Genomic DNA, 23,992 nt, shown 5'->3' with positions numbered 1-23,992 from the left:
CCTCCTGCATCGCTGGGATTACAGGTGTGCACCACTATGGCCGAAAAAGAAAGATGTTATTATTTTTTCTATATTTCAGTAAGCAAGAACATCAAACTAAGTTACATTTCACCTCGATGGGACAGCAGTGCAACTTGACTGTCTTGCTTTAGCTCTGTACCACAATCCACTGGATTTTGGACACTGGTAACCTCGACATCTTGCTGGACGTTGTGAAATAAAGCTGCCAGGACTGACTATCAAGAAGTTAGAGATACTTCAGAGTCTTGTGTACCAGATTCTTTTGACAAACTGCAATAGCCCCTCTGGAATTGCCTGTTTCTTATTCCAAGCTGCCTGAACTCTGACTGATGTCACTTAGGCACAACCAGATGGGTGTTCTGCATACTTATCACACAATATGCTTCTTCCCTTAGCCTATGCCATGCAATGCTTACCTCCTTCCTGTGCTGTGTACTTCATACTCCTGCTTCTGCTCCATGGTCACACCTAAGCATGCACCCTGGGATTTCTAAGCTGTTACTCCTCACTGTAGGACAGATCTTTGACCACCAGAGGACGGTAACCAATAAATTTCCCACATCTCAACCCACCAAATGAGTATCTGGAACTGCAGTTTATATACTTCCTAGGACAAGTGGCACTAAGACTAGCCAAGACTTATCCTCTATTAGTTCTTCCTTCTCTTATATCCTGTTCTTCTCTCTCCTTGGATTCCTTGGATTTTACTTTCTGATAATTCCAAATAAGCCATAAACTCTATTTTATGGGGGAAAACAGGATGAGAATGTGCGTATTACTAGTCAGAGGGTGTTAAGAGGGGTGGTAAAATACCATCCAGATTACAGAGGCTTTCTCCTGTGATAAAGTCCAATGGTGGGTAAAACGTTAGGATAGACCGTGGCTGTGAAGATGGAAGAGAATACAACAATGCTAATTATAAGAATCATGAAGTGGGATAACTTGATGTAAGAAACTAATACCAATTGGATATAGTTAATGGTTTGACCAAATGATCTGGGACTTGGGAAAAGAAACTTCAAAAGATTGGTAAAAGAGCTTTGGACGAAATGATACGTAATAGAGTCAATGTTTGTATTTCATGAATGGTCACAGGAAGACCTCTACAACAAAATGGACTTTGCATAACCTAGTAAACAACACGCCAACTCTGTGGAGTTTCTCTTCCTATTCAACCTTGAGGCCTGCTCAGTGGGCATGTGGCAAGGAGAAGACCTTTTCTTTGGCTCAACAAGAAGGACTGGGTACAGACTGACTTGTGTGCCCGATTTCAAAGTAGCAGCCTATGAGGTCTAGTCAGCTTGTGAATAAATTGAACCCTTTTAAGTTAGGACAACCAGTGATATTTTCCTTAGTGGAATGAAGGGAGTTTTGATTGACTTTCCCTGACACCATGAACTGCCAACACTGCCACCTAATGATTGACTCAATATGTAAGTATAGTTATCACATCTGATTCAGTCATGCATTTTGTGGCAAAATAAGTTGAGCAATGTGGTAATGTTCATAAGATTCTCAAGTCTTACCATATAATAATCCCCCAAAATATCAGTCCTATGGATGGGTAGAATGGTCAACTGAAGACATAATTAACTTAGGAAAGTCTTGATAAGACTGCCTTACTATATTAGGGATACAGTATATATTCTGAACTAGAAACTGACACATAGCACTGCTTGTCTAGTATGCAGAACACATGAATCTTGGAATATAAGGATTCATTTGGATCCACTTCCCAAATATTTGACCTCCAGCCCTGTGACTGCCCTGGCCTAAATGTAGTTATTTGTAAACTTTTGAATTGTCTCCCTTTTAGATAGAGGTGGAATCTGCTTTTCATTACATGAGGAATGGTAGCATTATGTTGCAATATGCTAATTTGTTTTTATTTGTCTTGTTTTGGGAAGTTTCGGTTTTAAAACCTTGTATGTCAATGTTGGGTAGCTTATGCCATTGTCTGTGGTGGATATGTGTTATAGTTTTTATCTGTCCCTGAACATGCTGTCTATGGGGAAGTCTTTATTTACGGGAATAAAAAACACATAGTTAGCTGCTTTCTTGGATTTCCCTACACCATGTCTTAGTCCCTTCAAGCTGCTATAACAAAATACTTTAGACTGGGTAATTTATAAGACATAGAAACATAATCTGTGGCTTGATCTTGCAATTTTGGAGGCTGGCAATTTCCAGATCAAGGCACCAGTAGATTTGGCCTCTGTTGAGGATTTGCTTTTTGTTTCATAGAAGGCTCCTTGTTGCTGCTTCCTCACATGGTAGAAGGGGCAACGAAGCTTTCTTAGTCCTTCTTTATAAAGGCATTAATCCTATCCATGAGGGCTTAACCTTCAAGTCCTAATTGCCCCAAAAGGTTGCACCTCTTATTAACACTACTTAGGGATTAGGTATCAACTTATGCTTTTCAGGGAGACTCAAACATTCAGACCATGGGACAGCATGTGACCCAAGCTCTGATAATCAGTTGAACCCTTAGTGGACTAAATCAGAAAACTAACAATGAAGCTGGTCCTATGAGAAGTTCATTCTGAGAGTGGCAATATGCACATGCAGCACACAGCTGATGGTATGAGCCGTGGCTTCCATACTTAGAGTGGTGACTCTATACTCGAGAGATATATGCTGTGATTCTATACTCTTCTTGGTTGTGTGGCTTTAAGCCAGAAATGGGGGTCCTGCAGAACGCTGGACAAGTTTCTTGATGTCCTTTGATAAATCCATCAATTTCCTGAATTTATCAGACAAAGAATCTACTGGTTTCAACCAAAACAGCTTTACTGAAATGAGTTATTCTTCTTTATGTTATTTGATGTTTTTGTTTGTTTGTTTTTGGTGAGTTGTTGAGTTCACTATTTCATTTATTTTCATTCATCCTTCTGTACTTCTGTATATGTATAGGGCTAAAACTTTCTTTAAGCACTATTTTATTTTTATTGTCATTACCATATGTGCCAAATATTCTAAGATTTTGGTTTTGATATTTTTTCACAAACAAACTGCTTATCCAGAGTTCTGAATTTCTAGGTGGTTGTGAGGAATTTTTTTTTTCTGTTTTTGTTGACTTCTATTTCTACCACCTTGTTATTAAAAAATGTGTTCTGTGTTGTTTCTATATTTCAGAGTTTGCTGAAGTTTTGTGGCTTAACGTATAGTAACTTTAGTAAATGCTAAAAGGATTTTTTGAAGGTATTGAATTTAATATCTACCTAGTTCTATACTGAGTTCTACCATATTGTTATTTTGGACCTTTATATCCTTACTTATTTTTTTCACTTTAATCTCTCATGTGCTGAGTTATATACTGTTAAGTTTCTGTATATATATCTATATATCTGTGTGTGTATATATATATATATATATGTTTGTGTGTATATGTATGTGTGTGTATATGTTTGTATACAGAAACTGAACAGTAACTCAGCACATGAGAGATTAAAGTGAAAAATGTATATATATTCCATATACATATATATAAATTTGCAGTTTTGGCATTTGAATTTTTAAGGTGTTATTTAATCCCTAAAGATCCTGAGTAGATATTTATTGTAGATGCACCCTTTATCATTTTAGAATATCCATTTCAGTCTTCAACATGTTTTGTTTTGACTTCATAATTGCCTGATATAATTACTAACAATATCACCAGCATAGCTTTTTCCACGATTAGTATCTCTTTGCCCTTTTACTTTCAAACTTCCTTGAGTCTTTTTATTTCAAATATGTCTCTTAAATCTGAGTTGGTTATTACTTTACTGCAATCTAATTAATGTACTCTATTTCACTTATGTTGAGATTTAGTTTTGTCCTTAGTGTTTTCTTTGTTTTGTATGATTTGCCAAGAAAAATATTTAAGAGCACAATTTAAAGAAACATAAAATATTTAAAAATTTGTTTCCTCCCTGACAGTCAGTTGAGACAATTATCCCTTAACATAACTTTGGCTTTCTCTTCTAAATTAAGGAGAACATTCACCATGACATTTTCTTCATGTCAAACCCCACAATCGTCTATAATTTCCCTGGATTCCTAGCTCCAGCCTTTGATTTATTGTTTTAGATAATTTTCTGTTCATTATCATATAGAAAATAATGTGCAATTATTTTCTTGTGAGGGTTCCCAACTAATGTTTTTGCAGGGCAGAAACTGCTTTTTCCTCTCTCCTCCATTTACAGTGTTCTTTCTACTTTAAAACCATGAAGTATAATCAGAACAGAGGTTAGGGTGACATGTGTGTCCATAATTTTTAGAGCTATCTTTTTCTAGTTTTCTTTTCTTTTTTTAACAATTCTTTGTTTAAATGGATCCTCCCTCTCATTCCTTTAAAACTCAGAGCTTTCAAGTCAAGGTTCACTGAATTATTTAATGTTTCAATCCCTCTTAAAATTTACCAGTTACATAAGTTTACCTCAACAAGGAAATATGCTGCCTTTTCCCTTGCTCTCATCCTTTACCAGTGAATATTTTAAACACACAATCATACACAACTCAACTTTTAAGATTATGCATTTCACATTCCTTTCTCAAAAGGTAAGCATCAGTGCCATCCATCTTCAAGTAAACTCTTATAGATAACTTTGTCAAGAAATGAAATTTGATGGTGATAAGTATTGAATCAATGGTGTTTTACCCCAAATATGCCATTCTTATGGAAATTTTACTTTAAACTACATGTGTATTCTCAACTGAAGAAGCAAATTACAAATGGTAACATATATTTCAAGATCAGGGCCATTAATTTACTTGATTCATCAACAGGAAAATGGAATTTCCGTATGTCTTCAGATTTGACTTTAGGCCCAGATTTAGACAAACACACACCATCTCTTTTAGTTAATTTCATTTGCAGCTGAATTAGTCACATTTCCTTTTTGTTCCCTTATCATCTGCAAACACATCATCAACGTTAACCATTTACTTTCTATTTTCTAAAAATTCTTTTGAATTTTTGAGTTACAAAGATCTTACATATTTTCAAGTGATTAACCCATAAACAAGTGAAAGTTTTTTTTAAAAAAAAATCAGTTTTAATTTATCACTTTATTAGAAAACTGTGTTGTCTTACAGTAATTAAAATGAAATGTGATTTTGAAAGGCTGTTTTTGTGTCATCAAAATATTCACTTCTATGTGAAGTTTTGGATTAAATATGGTTTATTGCTTTCAATATTACGGCAATGTGAGAGATAAAATTTTACTTTTTCTTAAACTTTTATATTATTGTGTCTTCAAAGTATACTATGGTTTTTGTTGTTTGTCTGTTTTGTTTTGTTTGTGGGCTTTTATTGGTGTAATGGTTAATAGCACATGCTTAAAAGGGGGCAGCATGGGATCAGATGCTTTCTTCACAACTCACTATTACTTAACCTCCACTTGCCTCAGTTTCCTTCTTTGTAAATGAGGATAATAATGGTTTCTATTTCATGGGTTTGTTGTTTTTAAGATGAAAAGAGTAGACATATGTAAAGTTCTTAGAAAAAGACTTAACTTTTGGAAACATTAATTATAGTGTAATAATAATCATGGACATTGAAGCTGGCCAGACTTGGGCACCAACCCCAGTTCGTCCGTACACTGTCTCTTAAGCACAGGAAAGTAATTTGTTCACTCTATTCTCCAAGCTCCTATCTTCCCCATTTGGTGAATAAGAGTAATAATATGTATCCATCACATTGCATGTGGTTGAGCACATAAGGCAAGGCTTAGTGTAATATCTGCCATGTGGTAAGTACTCAAGTAACGGTACCCAGAAATTCCAAATATGTTTTGAAAGCCTTCTGACAGAAACCAAAGAGTGAAGTTTAATGTTAAGTTGAAAAAAAGAAAGAAAATAACAAAAGCAAAGTAATTTATGGTCAATAGTACTTCTTAATGTTTCAAAGGAATGTCGCCTCCTAAGTGCCAGTCTGAGGGTGGACATGAATAAAAGTCACTTTGACTTGAATTCACTCAGCTCTGTTCAGTCTTTCTTACTCCAGGGTCTTTTTTGGTGCTAAATGTTCTCATTTACTCACGTGAGAATTTCATGTTGATCCTTTTTCCCAAGGCTGGGTTCTTGCTAGGTTGGCAAATGTCTGATAGGGAAAGCCCTCTTTCCAAAAGTAGTTTGTCCACAAGCAAATCAGTTTCTTGAGAGTTGTTGAAAATTAATATATTTTATGAGTTGGTTTATTCAGTACCTCTTCACAATTAAGTGAGAAGTGCAGTACTAGAGGGCAAAGTTTTAATGAAAAACAGAATAAAGACTAATTCAAAAATCCAATTGTTTTTCTGGGGCCTGGCAAGTTCCAAAATTTTATATTAAAGAATATAAAATGTTAAATTTTCTTTAAACTTCAAATATAAAAAGAAATTTTTGTTTTTGTAAATACTTCTATTTTAAAAACACAGTAGGAATAAAAGTAAATGCACTTTGAGAATTAACATAAATTTTGTTAATAATTTGTGTATCAAGAAATTGTAACTTTGAAGCAGTTCCTATTTCACAATGGCTAAAAATAAACACTTGGGGAAAAAAATAAGAAAACAAATTCAGGACTAGAGGTCAGAACAAGTAAGGATGTGACTCACATAAATCAAATAAAGTTCTGTCCAAAAAAGCTACAGGAATGATTTGCATTGAAATTTATACATAAATGTATTAGAAAGGTTCTTAAGGTTATGACTAATTCAGAGCCTTAGGTTTCTCCTCTTCCTATAAACTGGGACATTTGTCCCTCAGCCTTTTCTCACTCCCCTTCTAGTACCTTGGGAAAAGCATCATGTGCTCCATGGAGTGTATTTCAGCATCTTTCTCAAAGTTCCTGCTGCTAATGTAACAGTGACCCTGTGCCACAGATTTGAGTCACTGTCATGGCAACACTTCTGCTTTGCATATGGAATGCTCCTGACTTACTGTTATTGTTCTGCCTACCTCCTGACTCTCTCCATAATGGTTACAATATGCATTATATATAGTTTCATAATAAGTTGAAATTTAATAATTGATTTCAAGTTTAATAGTATCATCCTAGTCAGCATAATCCTTTTCACAGTTTGTGTTTTATACAGTTCCCCCCCGCCCGGATAAAATATATGTGGAAATAGGAGAAAGAATACTAATTTCATTGAAATGTGTGTTGTCTGGATAGCCATACTGATGGGAGTTTTTGTTTTCCTAAGCTCTACTTCTGCACCAGTTTTATTCAAAATTTTCCTTTATTGGGGTTATAGATTGTGGCTGTCTAATCGAGGCTTATGCTAAATAGCAAATAGTACATGGTAGAGATTATTATTTGCTCTTGTTAAAGTAGTTTTTGTGGTTTTTTTTTTTTTCGTTTGGTACTCTTGCTGATTCAAGTGTGAGTTTTTCTTGATAAGAAGCAATTTTAAGTAACAGTGGAATGATTAATGGCACATGGCTCTATAAGCCAAGGTACTTACACAAGAATGTAGTAAGATGGTAATTCTATAACTGATTTGATCATGGGGTCTCATGATTAATGACATAAAATTCTCCAAGCAGAAGTGTTTATTTATAAAAAAAAAAAAAAAGAATGTGGTTACACATACTATCTTTAGAACAAAACACTGTTGTTGTTGTTGTTGTTTAATTCTCTAAAAAACAACATTGAAAGGCAGATATATGAATGAATTATTGTTGATGTTAGATTTGTGGTATCATTGAGTAGATGTTAAATTTTAAAACCTGACTAAAGGGTAATTAATGACCTGAGATTGTTCTAAATGTATATTTTAGAATAAATGTGCAATAGCTGGTGTAAATTAATTGATTCTTATGCTTAATTTTATTTACTCCATTTTCAATTCTTTGAATACACAGTAAAGTATAGCAAAAAAAAAAAAAAAAACTCTTTAAGAATAGCTTCCTGCTTTAAAGTTGGAATCTTTAGAAGATATTATTAAACTATATATCAGTGACTCAGTGAATTCACAGGAGAGAACATATCCCATTAAAAATTCCTGAAACAGCTCATTGGGCAAGCTATATAAGTTTACTTCTGGCAATTTCTAGTAAAGTGCTCTGGAAGCTCATAGAATTAAAAATTGAAAACGCAGGGGGAAAGAAACTGAAATACTTTCCCCTTCCCTTCCACTAGTCCTAAGCTTTTCAGGCTGTTTCCTTCTAGTTGTTTGTCAATCTGTTTTACAAATTAGGAAGTGACTAACAAAGAAAAGATCATATGCAAAGATAGAAAAAGATAGAGCAAAAAGAAAAAAAACAGAAAAAAAAAAAAAGGCCAGATGCTCACTTGAAGCAATTACAACCTGCTTAGAAATTGAAAAGTAAAATTCTACTGTCAGAATCTCCCTCTACATTGTCATCCTCTGTGTCTTTCCAAATTAAGTTTGGCATACTTTAGGTTCATCTTTTTAAAACTGCAGAACAACTGAAAGGTTGGAGGTTTACTGAAAGTATGCATGAGGAAGTAAAAAAACGAAACAGAACTGGGTTCACAAGAGATACCATGTCTCATGAAAAGAACCAGAATATCTCAGCCGCTTAGTATTCATTCAACTGAAAGTTTTTCATCTCAAACTCATGTCAGGCATTGTTCTGGGCCCTAGTTATGAACAAAAGAAAGTCCTTACCCTCACATACCATATTTTCTGCTGTGTGAGGGGGAAACATAAGTTAAAAATACAATGCATGCAAACATGCTAAATTGGAATTCAAATTTGGATGAGCAGAGATTACTACATTAATCTGAGTGGTCAGAGGAAACATACCTGAGAATGGGGCAACAAGGCAAAGATCTGAAAAGTTAAACATATGAATCCAGTATAATCTCAAAGAAGAATGTTCCAGGTAGAAGAAACAGAGGGTAGAAAATCCTGATGGAAGAATGTTCTTATGTGTTACAAGATCAACATAGAGTCCTGATGCAACAGGAAAAAAAGGAAAGGGCAATAATAAAAAAAAATCAATAATCCTGATCAACCACATTGAATCATTTAATCTTCTGCTAACTGAATAAGCCTATCATAGATCTATCACCAAGCAAGGGTGTAGTTATCACTCTGGGTCCAGGAGATGTACGGGACCATTCCAACACACTTTCCCTAGAGACATTGTGTCTTAATAATAACCACAATAATCATACCTTTAAACATAGCCCTGTTTTCTGTAAGATAAGATCCTTGCACTTTCTTTGTACAAATGTTCTGTGGCTACTAAAAATACACTTTCAGGACTCACTTTAATAACTCTGTTTGCTAACCTATAAGTCAGCACTACTTGTCACGATAAGTTTGTTTTATGACCTAATGTTCCTAAAGAAAAACCCCTGACTCTTTTTTGACTATAAATCATACATCTACCAAGTCCAACTAGGAAACTAAGGTGAAGTCAGGAGTCACATTGAGATTACGTCTTTTCTTTTTGCACCCTTGCAATTGATCAAGACCAGCTATGAAATTTAAGTCTATCAATTGATGAAGACCTATGAGGAAAATCAGATCCTGAGAACAGCAGAAAGGACATTAATTTGAGGGCCAGGTATAAAAGGTAAAACTCTCTAGTGTCTTAGTTTCATTTCTTGCTTTTAACTTTCTCTCTACTGTCCAGGGTTTTTGAAGCTGTTTTCATCCTTAATCTGTTTGCTATTGTACAATTGTAATTGTTTAGGAAAATATTATAAACTGATGTGGCCCTAACCTCTTGGAGACTGGATCATCGCTACTCTGAGGTCTTTCTGATACCAAATACTTCTTTTAATTCTCTGTGGGCTCAATGGGTGTTCCATAATTCAGCGCTATTCTTACACTAACTACTGAGAGGTAGCATCACACTCCACAGGTTTAAGGGCTCCATGACACAAGACTGCCCTCACTTCAGATGCCAGTCCCAAGTCCTGAGACTCTAGGCTACCTGTACTTCTGTCCAACTTAGTGTCAAATTGAGGGCTTCCCACACCCCTCACTCCAGGTTCAGGATAATTCATTAGGACAAGTCAGAAAACTCAGAAAAACACTTATGTTTACCACTTTGTTGTAATGGATGTAACAGAGGAGCAGCCCGATGGAAGAGATGCACTGAGCAGGGAACTGGGATTAAAGCTTCCATTCCAGCTTCAAGCTTTCCAAATCTCATTTTTTAGTTTTTTTTTTTAATTAAGTTTTCATTTCCCAGGCATGTTTGACTAAAATATTGGCCATCAATAGCTGAGATCAATCTCCAGCCTGTCTTTCTCTTAACAGAAGGTTGTTCTGGGGTGGGATAGTTCTAACCCTTTAATGACCTTATTGGTTTTTCTAGTGATCTATCTAGCAGTTGTCAAGTCACCTCATTTACATACACTCAAGTATGACTGAAAGGGGCTCACTATGAATAGAAAAGATGATCCTATCACACAGGAATTTCCAAGGGTTTTCAGAGCGCTGTGTCACTGATAAGGGACAAGCACTGAATTAATTTTTTTATTATACCATGCCAACCTACCTTGGGTGTTTTCTATTAGACCCCATAAAAGTTTGTGGTATCCTTAGGAACCAGGTAAAAAGGAGATACAACTGACCAAATCTGGGACACTTAACTGACACAGAAGGTAACACTTTTCTTAAATAGAATGTTAAATGTTGAAGGAATGATGGAGTTAAAAATCACCATTTGGCAACAATCCTGGTAATAATCAGTTCAGACAATAATAATTAATGAATGCTAGAAGAACTGGGTAAAAGTGTGATGAGAAATAGGATATTTCCAAAGTCTCAAATTATCTTCCCCAAAATACTAATGAATTAAAAGGGAAACAAAAATGCAGAGAAACCTGGCCAACCCCACCTAATCACACATGATTAATGTTTAGCAACAAAAATGAGACATGCCAGCATCGTGTGCCTCCTGATTTGATGCTCTGGAAGAAGCCCAACTTTATGCTATAGTATTCTATAGTATGCTACAGAAATGTAGCATTCTGCAGTATTATGTATCAGCATGCATAACCCGAATCCAATCATTGTTTCAAGGGAGAAGAGGTGTCTCTGAAGAAGGTCTGAGGAGTTCCTGGAGAGAAGGGGATCTCAGGATCAGCAGGATTCTTGGATTACATGATGGAAAAGAAATTCAACATGCATCAGAGATAGAGGTTTGTGTAGGAAATTAGATACATATTCAAGGGAGAATGTAGAGTGAAAGATATATTTTCAGGATTCCTGGCTCTTCTTTTAAAGGAAACTTGGTGAGAGGTGGGTATGGAAAGATACGTAGGAATTATGTCAGTCTTGTAGTATCAAGACAGTTTCTGATGGTCTGGTCAGTCTCAGGATCCTCAGGCTGATTGGGGTCTTCGTTATCAGATTGATAGAAGTGCTAAAAATTTCTCTCTCTCTCCTTCTCTCCCCACCCCCATGTGTCATTTGCAGCACTCAGGATTGATGCCTGGCAAGCAGTATACTGCTGAACTAGATCCTCAGTTCAGCAAATATCCTCAGTTTAAATTAGATGACGCTACTAAATCATCCTTAATGTCCTGATTTTCATAATCATACTGTCGACATGCAAGGGAATGATTGATTTATAGAAAATACATATTGAAGTATTTGGGGTAGAGGTAATCAGGCCTACTCAGCATATACCATTTTTATGTGTGTGTTGCTAGGAATTGAACCCAGGGCCTCATGCATGCTAACCAAGTGCTCAATCACTGAGTTACATCCCCAGCCCTACATATACATACATTTTGAGCAATTAGAGAAATTTTTCTGAACAATTTTTGAAACATTTAAGTATATATGTATATACATACTTATATACACATATATAATTTATATTATATATAATTTATATTATATATAATTTATATATATAAACACATACCTCTGTGTGTATGGTGAATAAAACAATTAGGGAGTCTAGTTGAAAAACAAATTTGAAATTATTTCAAAATAAAGAGTGACACAAGAAAAGTTAAGCTATTTTACTTTCTCTCAAGGCAGAGGAAATCCATGTGTTGCTAAGAAAACATAAACCTAGAGCCCTCACCTGGACCTGCCTGTGGTCCTGGGGAGGACTTTCTAATTATGATATGGTATATTAATTTCCTAACAAATAATAAATTATTTGTTTTAGGCTGGTCATTTAAAACAACAGAAATCTCTTCTTTTGCAGTTTTGTAGGACAGAGTTCACAGAGCAAGGAGTCTCAGGGTGGCACTCCCACTGGAGACTCTAGTGGTAGTGTGTCTCTTTGCCTCTTCTGGCTCCTAGAGACTATAAATGTTCCTTGTGACTGTAGCACCTCATTCTCACCTGGCCTTCTGTTATTCTCTCTTGTCTTCTCCTTCCCCTCCCATTTTCTCCTCTCTTCTTTCTCTTCTGGTATTTGGATTCAGGGCCCATCTCAGTAATACAGAACAATCTCATCTAAAACTTCTTAATTATATCTGCACAAACTCTTTCTCCAGATAAGTTCACATTCACATGCAGGGGTTAGGACATAAACTTATCTTTTGGGGAACCACAATTTAACCCACTGTATACGGTTCTATGGTTTTTGTAAAATTTGCAAAAACTTGTGGTTTATTCTTTTTTGTTTTAGTACTGGGGACTGAACCCAGGGGTGCTCTACCACTGAGCTGCTCCCCCAGGCCTTTTGTTGTTTGAATTTTGAAACAGGGTCTCTCTAAGTTGCCCAGTCTGGCCTTGATCTTGAAATCCTCTTGCCTCTGCTTCTCAAGTCACCGGGATTACAGGGGTGCATTATTGTGCCCAGCAAGAAAGATACTCTAAATGAGCTTGGTTAAGACTTAATTTCTTTCTGTGTCAGCATTTTTTAACCATACTTTTCCTCATGGGATGGCTCTCAAGTTGTGAACTGGAAGACCTGATGGGAATTTGAGTTAGACATGTATTTAGTGTATTTATGTGGTTTATTGTCACTTGTAAGGAGAGTGGAGTTACTTACTACTCGCTCTCCAATGTTGGAACAGCTTCATGGAATATTTTTGTTCCTATTAAGCTGACACACTCTGTGCCTTGTGCCCACATGTATGAGTTTTAAAGAATATTTGTAATATAGACCAACGATAGGAATAGTTGGGTCAAATGGTCGTTCCATTCCCAGTTTTCCAAGAAATCTCCATACTGCTTTCCAAATTGGCGGCACCAATTTGCAGCTCCACCAGCAATGTATGAGTGTAGCTTTTTCCCCACATCCTCACCAACACTTATTGTTGTTTGTATTCATAATGGCTGCCATTCTGATTGGAGTGAGATGAAATCTTAGAGTAGTTTTGATTTGCATTTCTCTAATTGCTAGTGATGATGAACATTTTTTCATGTATTTGTTGGTTGATTGAATATCGTCTTCTGAGAAGTGTCTGTTCAGGTCCTAGGCCCATTTATTGATTGGGTTATTTATTTTTTGGTACTTAGCTTTTTGTGTTCTTTATATACCCTAGAGATCAGTGGTCTATCTGATGTGTGAGGGGTAAAGATTTGCTCCCAAGATGTAGGCTCTCTATTCACCTCACAGATTATTTCTTTTTGCTGAGAAGAAACTTTTTAGTTTGAGTCCATCCCATTTATTGATTCTTGTTTTAATTCTTGCACCAAAAGAGTCTTATTAAGGAAGTTGGGGCCTAACCCCACATGATGGAGATTAGGGCCTACTTTTTTTTTATTAGACTTAGGGTCTCTGGTCTTATTCCTAGATCCTTGACCCATTTTGAGTTGAGTTTTGTGCATGGTGAGAGATAGGGGTTTAATTTCATTTTGTTGCATATGGATTTCCAGTTTTTCCAGCACCATTTGTTGAAGAGGTTATCTTTTCTCCAATGTATGTTTTTGGCACCTTTGTCTAATATAAGATAATTGTAATTTGGGGGGTTTGTCTCTGTATCTTCTATTATGTACCATTGGTCTACCAGTCTGTTTTGTTGCCAATACCATGGTGCAGCCAATATAGAAAGCAGTATGGAGATTCCTTGGAAAATTGGGAATGGAACCACCTTTTGTCCTAGCCATCCCTCTCCTTGGTCTATACCCAAAGGAGAGGGATAGCTGAGTCAAATGGTGGTTCCATACTACAGGGACATAGCTACATTAATTTTTATAGCAGCACAATTCACACTAGCTAAACTGTGGAGCCAACCTAGATGCCCTTCAATAGATGAATGTATAAAATAAATGTGGCATATATACACAGTGTAATATACCTCATCAATAAAAGAGAATAAAATCATGGCATTTGCAGATAAATGGATGGAGTAAGAGAAGATAATGCTAAGTGAAGTTAACCAATCCCCAAAAACCAAATGCTGAATATTTTCTCTGATATAAGGGGGCCGATTCATAGTGAAGTAGGGAGGGGGAGAGTGGGAGGAATAGACAAACTCTAGATAGGGCAGAGGGGAAGGGAGGGGATATGGGGTTAGAAATGATGGAGGAATATGATGAACATTATTATCCAAAGTACACATATATTCACACAAATTGGTGTGAATATACTTTGTATATAACCAGAGATATGAAAAATTGTGCTCTATATGTGTAATAAGAATTGTAATGTATTCCACTGTCATATATATTTTTTTTTAAATTAATTTAAAAAATTGTGGTAATTGTCACTCTTAAAAAATGTTAAATTGCAGTCTGTCATTTAGAATACACATTGACTTTTGTATTTGTATATTCATATTCTTCTTCTTAGATGGGGCATCAAAACTGTTCATGTTGCAATGTGTATCCCTACTAGTCTAAGAGGTTTTAAGTAGATATTGAAGTTTGAGTATGGATTAACATTAGCAATTCTGTTTTAACACATTAAGTTATCTTTACAGATTCAGGGTTTATTCTCTCAAAAGAGCCCCCTAGCACTGTGATTCATAAAAACATAGTTTTTAATTAATTAATTTAAATTAGGTATATATGACAGTAGAATGCATTTTGATTCATTGTATTCAATTGCAGTACAACTTTTCATTTCTCTGGTTGTCCACAATGTAGCTTTGCACCATATGTATACCTAGGGTAATGATGTACATCTTATTCCACCATCTTTCCTGCCCCCATGCCCCTCCCCACTCCTTCCTCCCTATGCCCAATCAAAGTTCCTCCATTTTTTCCATGCCCCCCCCCACACAATTAAGAATCAGCATCCACTTATCAGAGAGAACATTCAGCCTTTGATTTTGGGGGATTTGCTTACTTTGCTTAGCTTGATATAGTCTCCAACTCCATCCATTTACCTGCAAATGCCATAATTTTATTCTCTTTTAATGCTGAGTAATATTCCATTGTGTGTGTGTGTGTGTGTGTGTGTATCACAGTTTCTTTATCCATTTGTCTATTGAAGGGCATCTAGGTTGGTTCCACAGATTAGCTGTTGTGAATTGAGCTGCTATAAATATTGATGTGACTGTGTTACTATAGTATGCTAATTTTAAGTCCTTGGGGTATGAACCAAGGAGTGGGATAGCTGGGTAATGGTGGTTCCATTCCAAGTTGTCTAAGGAATCTCCATTCTGTTTTACAGATTGGTTGCACCAATTTGCAGTCCCACCAGCAATGTATGAGTGTGTCTTTCCCCCCACATTGTTGCCAACATTTATTGTTGTTTGTATTCTTGATAACTGCCATTCTGACTGGCATGAGATAAAATCAAAACTACTCTGTTTTGATTTGCATTTCTCTAATTACTAGAGATGTTGAACTTTTTTCATATATTTGTTGATTGAACGTATATCTTCTTTTGAGAAGTGTCTGCTCAGCTCCTTAGCCCATTTATTGATTGGGTTGTTTGGTTATTTTTATCAAAATGGTGTTTAGATATCTCAGGTTCTTCATTTGCAATTGATTATTTATAAAAGCACCCTCTAATTAATAAAAAATTTTGTGGTAATTGTCACTCTTAAAAAATGTTAAATTGCAGTCTGTCATTAATTAAACAGTTTAAAGTACTTGATTTTTAAAAAAGAAAAGCCATTAGTAAAAATTTTTTAAAAACTTGAGTTTGAAAATATTCCTGAATATAAATGTGTTTTTTTCTAGTTTACAATTAGAAAAAGAGAATAATTATATGTATGTATTTACATGTGATTAAAATACAGATTAAGCTGTTTAAAACAACAATTATATTTTGGACCAACAATCTAGGCTCAAAACAAAGGAAAAAGAAATTTAAGTTTTGACTTCATTTTTTTTTAAAAGGCCTCAGGCTAAGTAATAAACAAATAGTTTAATTATCACAAGCATTTTGTTATTTTAAAGGATGGCAGTTTTAAATTTTGCTTATAGCACAAATCTCTGTTGCAAAACAGTAAAATTTACAGGCGGGAGATTATTCAAACCAACTTTGTCCCCCAGTTCCTCACCCCTCTTTAATTTGTATAACATTGTAAATGTTCTTAATGCAACTGAGTTGTACACTTAACATTGGTTAAAATAGTAAATTATAGTTTATGAATATTTTACCATAAAAATTGGCAAATAGCATATAAGTATTTTATTTTAAAAAGTGTGCTATATGTTTTCCTAACTTCTTTATTTATCATCTTGGGGGGGTAAACACAGTTTAGAAATCAACACCACAGATATTGCATGATCAATAAATCATGCCAAAACTGGCTTATTTATGTAGTATTGAACAACCACTTTGAAGTCTTAATGTAGCATTTTCAAACATTATGATATGGATATGCATGTATGCATTGAGCATTTATATCAGCCAGTCTACAGTTAAAGCAGTTACTACATGCACACCTAGGCAGCATACATTGTGGAATAGTACACTGAATGAAACAGTAAATCAAAATTGGTTGTGCTGGTAGGCAGAGTGGTCTATGATACTGGCTTGAGATTCCTAACTAAAGATTTAAAGAACAGTGGCAGATTATGGCCTGTTGCATATTTGTGAGATCCCATCTGTCATAATTACTGTATCTTATTCATAATATATTTCATCACCGTCAATTGGAGCCATACTTTATCTAAAATGACTAGATAATATCACCATAACTGAGATCCTGGACTACTGCCAGTCTTCTGGCATTTCAGTGATCCTCCATGCAACCCAACACCACTGTGAACAGGATGTTGAAGCAGCTGTTGCAAGAGACTGAAAGGGGGCATTTGCAACCATTGGGCAGAAGAAACACATAGCAAACTGTACAGAGCAAATTCAAGTAATAATACCTTAAGCAAAGCATAATCTTCCTGGTAAAGAGTTTACTTATATAAGCCAAGGTAGACTTGGAACTGTAATAATCATTTCCCAATAAAAATTTCTCCTTTGGTAAAATTTGAGAATGTGTTAATTTATTCATTTATATATTTATGTCAATCATCCATGTGGTATTCTAGTATATGTAATTTTTCAAGCCACTCTTGTGTCTAATTAAAGAAGAAAGAACTAGGACTGGGAATAGAAATGGGAAGTAAACCAAATAGTAGAGAAAGAATACTTCCTTTGGCAGTTGAGACTTGGAAAAGGTAAAACATGTTTAAAAGAAGAAAACTTAGTCCTCAGAAGAGGCTTGAATGAGCTGGATCATATATGAGAAAGCCAATGGAAATGAACTAGGAATATGTAGACACAGAAGTAGGGAGGAAGGAACTGGTGTGTAGATGTCAGTGTCTGTACCTCATTAGATCAGAAGGAAATTAAGCATTTGGATGGAGAAATGTGGGAAAAATTCTTCTTAATGTGAGACAAAAAATTTATTAAACAATGGATGATACTTGCCCTTCTCCTCTTCCCTGGCTACTAAAATAAATTCTGACTTTATCTAGTCAATTTTTCCCCTTCTGATGAATTCCAAAAAATTTCCTGTCTGGTTTGACTGATTTTTAGGGTTTCTTGAGGCACTATTAGAAGAAGGAATGTGGGCTGAGAGAACAATTTGAGTGCTAGTGTTTAAAAACGAAAAATTTCCTGGAATCTTGGAAGGAGAGGCACAGAAGTTACCATATAAGAGAAGCTGATGAGAGAGGGAAGAATAATTTTAAGAATTGTAGTAGATTATATGCCTTCTTCAAAAACTTAAAAAAGCATTAGTTGCTTGTTACAGTCGGCTGCATTACTGATCTGACCCTGGGCTTCATGGACTCTCAATCTGTAAACATTGCATTAGCTTGTGCATAATCCTCAACTTGATCCCACAGCTGTGCATTCATCTTGTTGAGACTGCAGTGAAGAGAGGGAGTCTAAATAGTGATTTAGATGATAAATAAAAAATAAACATACAAAACAAGTTATTACTTGCTTTCATTATTTGTCCTCGACCTTGTCCTTAGTTTCTGCTCTGCTTTTATTACAAACATAAAAGAATAAAAGCTTTAATTGGTTAATTTCCGATTTCAGTATTCTGTTCTATTTTTCTCAACTATAAATTCCCCCTCACGGAAATTTTCTAAGATATGAACTTTACAGCCTAAGAGCTCCAAAACTTTTATTTTTCGTTTATTTATGTTCCTCACCTCAAGCATACAGTTCCCTCCTTCCACATATAAATTTCAGATGCACAGATATCACCTTTCAAATAGACAATATACCGATATGCATGCATACATCCAAATCACACCATTCTTTGTTTCTCTCTTACACACACACACACACACACACACACACATACACACTTATTTACTGGTATGACTAAAGATGATAAATAATGCACATCCCTTTGTGAAGCCAAAGAGTTGACAACATTCCTTTAAACTATACAGTTTTAGCTATTATAAGAAGAATCTTGTGGTTTTAAATATAGTTAATAAGGCCTAAGTACTTAGCAAAATCCAAGTTCAATACTGCAGCAGCCTGAGCTGAATAAGTTTGATAAGAGGCCTAGCTACAGCTAAAGAGTCTTGCTTCCAATAGCTATATTTATGGCTACTTGGATCTCAAATATATAAAGATTCTTCATGCCATAAAATGCTACAGGAAACCACAACATTGAATTAACATTGGTCAAAACTGGCTGGAGAAGCAACTATTTGAGGCTGTACCTGATAATGTCCAGCACAGGGTTACTTGCAGGTCAGTTCTCCAATAGTAACATTTGGTAGAGCAGCCTTCTTTTTAGCTGGGTGGTCTTACCAGAGGAAGTATAATCAGGACAAATCATTTGGATCTGCACCTTGTTCTATGACCCATGAATACAGTTCCAAAATGAAACTATAAAGGCCAGCTCTAGAATTTGACTTTTGTATTAGTCTCAAACCTAAAATGAATCTTCAAGTTTCCTTTGAGCTTGAGATAAAAGACATAAAGATTCCCCAAATTCTGTCTCTAATGTATTTTGTGAACACATAATTTGCTATGGAAACTTTTCTCTTCTTCCAATTCTCTTATGTAATTGGAACTTCCTGAGGATGGTAAGACCAACTGTTCTATCTGATGAAAAATACTAAAGACACCTGATAGCCCAAGGTTTTGCTCTTGTAAGAATGTGGAGCAGCTAACCAAGATGAATCCTTTATTCTCTGACAAGAGCCTTTCTTTACATTCAAATTCCTAATTCTCCCTGTGAAAACCCATAGCAATCATTGAAAAGTTTCCTTGACATGTGCACCACAAGTTCAGTTCAATTTTACTTATCAATATACTCTCAGAAGTCCAGGTTTTGTTTTGTTTTGTTTTGTTTTGTCTCACTCTAATTATAATTAAAAATGTCATTGAGGATGGTTTTCTACTTTCAAGATTAAGAATGTGTAGAGAGTTCTACTTCTTTTTTTCGGCCTTGGGAGGAGGCAGGGGGATGGCCTCTGTGTCTTGCTTGAGGGATCACTCCATGACCAGCTTTAGAAACTTTGAAAGATAGGTGCAGTGTGGCAAATAATTCCCTTCTTCCCTCTTGAGAGTGCACAGTTCAAATTCTCAGTGGCTACGGGTTCTCCCAGGAGCATTTTTCAGGTGGGAGACACCCCTCTCCAGCTGAACTACCTGTATAATCGTGTATAATCTCTCATCCTTTGGTCACTCCTACTGAGGGTATATCTGGATTTGCCCCTCAAAGCACCTTGGTCTTACTGTCAACCTTTCTATCTCCCTATTCTTCAGTATCCTAAATGTATGTGATATGTCTGGGAAGAAAAATAAATGCTACCAGGACATTTAATTATGACTTCTATGCCTCTGTCCATCAGGTAGCCATGCCACGCAGAAGTCCACCAGGATTTGTTAAAACAATTTTTTTTTCTGGCATACATCAGTTTGTTTGTTTGTTTGTTTTTACAGCTCTCAAGGCTTTGAAACCATGACATTCTGCTAAAATTGAGGAGGGCCTGAGTAGAAGGGCTAAATCCAAGGGGTGGTGGTTGCAGTATGGACATCCTTCCTCAGCTTCCTGTGTTGAAGAGTAGGCCTTCAGCCTTCAGCCTTTCACTACACTCAGCACTGACAGACTGAGACATTCTACAGACTCCAGCTGCTTGAGTGAGCCATGAGTTACTCAGGTCTAGTTGTCAGACAGGACTGACATAAACCTTCTCTGTAGTTAATATGGTGTTGGGGAGCTTCTTATTCATATGTATGTTGTTTTCCCTGTTGTTGAACTTAAAACAGTCTCCACAGTACAGAACATATCTATATCAGATAACATTCCCAGCTGTCTCCTGAAGATCTAGTTCTTAATATTTTATGTATTATGTCCTTTTTTCTCCATTAAAAGATAGTTGCTAAGCAAAGATATCCATAGTAGGCTTAAAAAGTCCAAAACTAAAAATTAATTATATTTACAAATTTATTTTAGAGAAATTGAAAATCATAAAATAGCTCAATCTATGTAAAATTTTTCATTTTTTTCATGCATGGTAGGATTTGGTATAATTTCCTTGGAATCAATTTGCTAATGGGAAAGCAAATTCATGATATTAACTTGATATACATTCATTTATATGAAATTTTCTAATGTCATAATTGGAAATAAATAAAAATAGCTAAATCCATATACTATGATTATTTAATTTAATCAACTTAACTTATTAATACATTTCTTAAGAAGATGCTCATCAAAGGAATAGATCAATGCATACCTATGTATTATTTTTAATAATACCAGTATAAGAAGTTATTAAAGTATTTAAAGGGTGCTGTGGTGGAAAAATACATTATGTAGAATAAAATTTGATATTATCTGCTCTGTATTTTTATGGATTGAGGCCCTAGTTGGACATGGATCGTATATTAAGTTTAGGACAGAGAGAAAGGGGTCAAAAATTCCAAAAATCTAGTGAATGTTTGCTCTTGATGGCTCATTCTTTCTTATCTCTTCTTTCTAAAATAATGCCTCTGTTTTCCAGACTTATTTTTCATGTATCTAATAGCAATTATTTCTATTTTATATCAGTTTATCCTGAAACATTTACATTTTTATGTCATTGGAATTATTCATGCTTAGTTTGAGTTTTAGTTAATTCCCATACTTAAAACATGATACAACTTTTGGTCTTTCCAATTTGAAAATTATTATTTAATCTAACTATTGAGTAAAAGTAGAGCCTTCTTTTTTGCTACTTCTGGCAAAAGAAAAGATTTATTCTCCAAGAACACGAAATAAAGAAAACTAAGCAAATGCTAAAACAGCTGCCAAGCCATCCATTCAACTTTCTGCTTATGCCATAGAAAGCACGCATTTTTAAGAGGCAGCATATGGGTCTTATATCATATTTATGTAGGCATTTGTGAATTAAATGCCATTTCTACCCCAAACTGTAGTTATATCTTGTACCTTTAGGAAATCCATAAAAATTAATGCATCAGGTTTTGATAAAGTTGATATATATATATATATATATATATATATATATATATATAAAATTTAACCACAATATATTTTGCAGTTATTAGAGTAAATTTTCATTTTGTTGTTGGTAGTGTGTGTGTGTGTGTGTGTGTGAGTGTGTGTGTGTGTGTGTGTGTGTGTTTTAATGAGGTGTAACTTACACACAGTACAAAAACAGTTGGCACTTGGACAATGTAGGAGTTAGGGTGCTGACCTCCACAAATGTCAAAAATTGTGTATAACTTTGACTTCTCAAAAACTTAACTAATTGTCTTCTGTTGACCAGAACCTTACTTATAAAGTAAAATGTCAGTTAACATGTGCCTTGTATGTGACATATATAACATGGTGAAAAACATACAAGAACTGGCAGAGGTAACTTTTTATTGCCATACCAGGTTTATTGGAGAAGGGCTCACATGGAGATGGTTAGTGTCACATGACATTTTAACTGGATACTTGCAACATTTAGACTCTGCAATAGCAACAGGAGCTGACTATGAAATTATTACAGTAGTAGTTAATTTTATGCAGTTTTGGATTTAATGCTGCATCTTTATGATTATTCAATTTCTCTTGATTGTAAATAATAACATATATGGTCTGCAAGTGTTTGTGTTAAGTTCTGATAAATTTTAACTTTTTAAAATGGATTTATGTATATTTTATGGTAGTAAATGATGAAATAGACTATTATCAATATCTATATTATGTACCCATGGTCTGACTTTAATATATATTTATTTATAGGCTATAAATTCCAGTTTTTTCAAATCATCACAAATCAAGAAAGAAAAAAAAATTCAGTGTATAGTGAAATTCAGTGCAGATGGACCTGCACAGTTCAAACCTGTACTGTTCAGGGTCAACTGTAATTCTTTTTGAGCTTTGAAAAATGCTTCACAATCAAGATATAGAACAGTTTCATGGTTCTCCCAAATTCATTTATGCCCCTCTTGTCATTATATCTGCTCTCCCATATCCAGTCCCTGATTAGTTTTTTTCTCCCTATGTTTGCCATTTTCAGAATGTCATATAAGCAGAATTGGATGCTATATAACTTTTTTGTCCAAATTATTTTATTTATCATAATGCATTTAAGATGTTTTCATGTGGAACAGGAGAGTATTTCTTTTAATAACAATCATTTTATCAATGAATATTAAAATTTATTAATCCATTCTTCACCAAAGTTCATGTAGATTATTTCTAATTTTTAGAAATTATACATAAAATTTCTATAAACATTTAGAAGATATTTTTTGTGATAGTTTCACTTAGTGAGGGGCATTCCTAGAAGTGGGATAGTTGGGCTGTATGTTAAAAATATGAACTTTATAAAAAAATCTTTCAATGTGTTTCCCAAGGGAGTTGTATCATTTTATTTCCTCTAGCACATGGGCATTTCAATATCTCCAACATATGGCCAATGCTTAATACTGTTTAAAATTTTTTAGACATTCTAATGAGATCACAGTGAATCTTATTGTGAATTTAACTGGCATTTTCCTAATGATTAATGATGTTGGGCATCATTGCATAAGCTTATTTGTCATCCATATTTGTTTTGGTAAAGTATGCATCAAAGTCTGTATATTTAATGTTGAGGATGCAGCTTGGTGATGGCGTGTTTTCCTAGCACAGGCAAAGTCCAAGTCTTATGTCAAGTACTGCAAACAACACAAAACAGAACTTTATCTATTTCACAAAAGCTATTTGACACAATTTGGTTGTGATGTATGAGCACTTATTTATATTGTTGAATATCAATTGAAAAACTTGAATCCAATTCATGAGGAGTAGTGGTTTTTAGTTTACTATGTCATGATGGCTTCATTTGGATTTAGTGTTATGATAATGCTAAGCTCATAAAATAAATTGGAAGATTACTTTCCTACCACTTTCTGAAAGAGCTGACCTAGAATTGTTTTATTTTGTTTTGCTTTTCTTCAAATATGTTTTTAGCATTCTCCAGTGATCTACTTGGGCATATATATATATATATATATATATATATATATATATATTATATTTTTTTTTTACTGGAAGGTATTTAACTGCAAATTCAATTTATTTTATATATTAAGGGAATCTATTTCTTCTTGCTTGAACTTGGAAAGTTCTTTCTGAGAACTTATATACTTCATCTAAATTGTGTTTATAAGATCCTTGTTTGTTTTCTTTTTAATTTTATTTGTTTGTTTGTTTGGTTGGTTTTGTTACCAGGATTGAACACAGGAG

At 34.8% G+C, this 23,992-nt stretch overlaps 1 long non-coding RNA gene across 1 annotated transcript in view; it reads left to right on the top strand.

Moving 5' to 3' along the window:
• The window catches only part of LOC139705905 (uncharacterized), a 44,246-nt gene extending 23,467 nt beyond the window's left edge, over window positions 1-20,779 (top strand). The window contains exons 2-4 of the long non-coding RNA XR_011707653.1: window positions 9,438-9,540; window positions 11,001-11,119; window positions 20,206-20,779. This is a non-coding gene — a long non-coding RNA (uncharacterized lncRNA). The remainder of the gene's footprint in view (window positions 1-9,437; window positions 9,541-11,000; window positions 11,120-20,205) is intronic.
• Window positions 20,780-23,992: the final 3,213 nt, after the last annotated feature.

This window comes from Marmota flaviventris, chromosome 1 (assembly GCF_047511675.1).
Source record: "Marmota flaviventris isolate mMarFla1 chromosome 1, mMarFla1.hap1, whole genome shotgun sequence".
Classification (NCBI taxonomy): domain Eukaryota; kingdom Metazoa; phylum Chordata; class Mammalia; order Rodentia; family Sciuridae; genus Marmota; species Marmota flaviventris.
The sequence above is the reverse complement of the archived record's forward strand: the minus strand, read 5'-3'. Positions and strand labels throughout refer to the sequence as shown.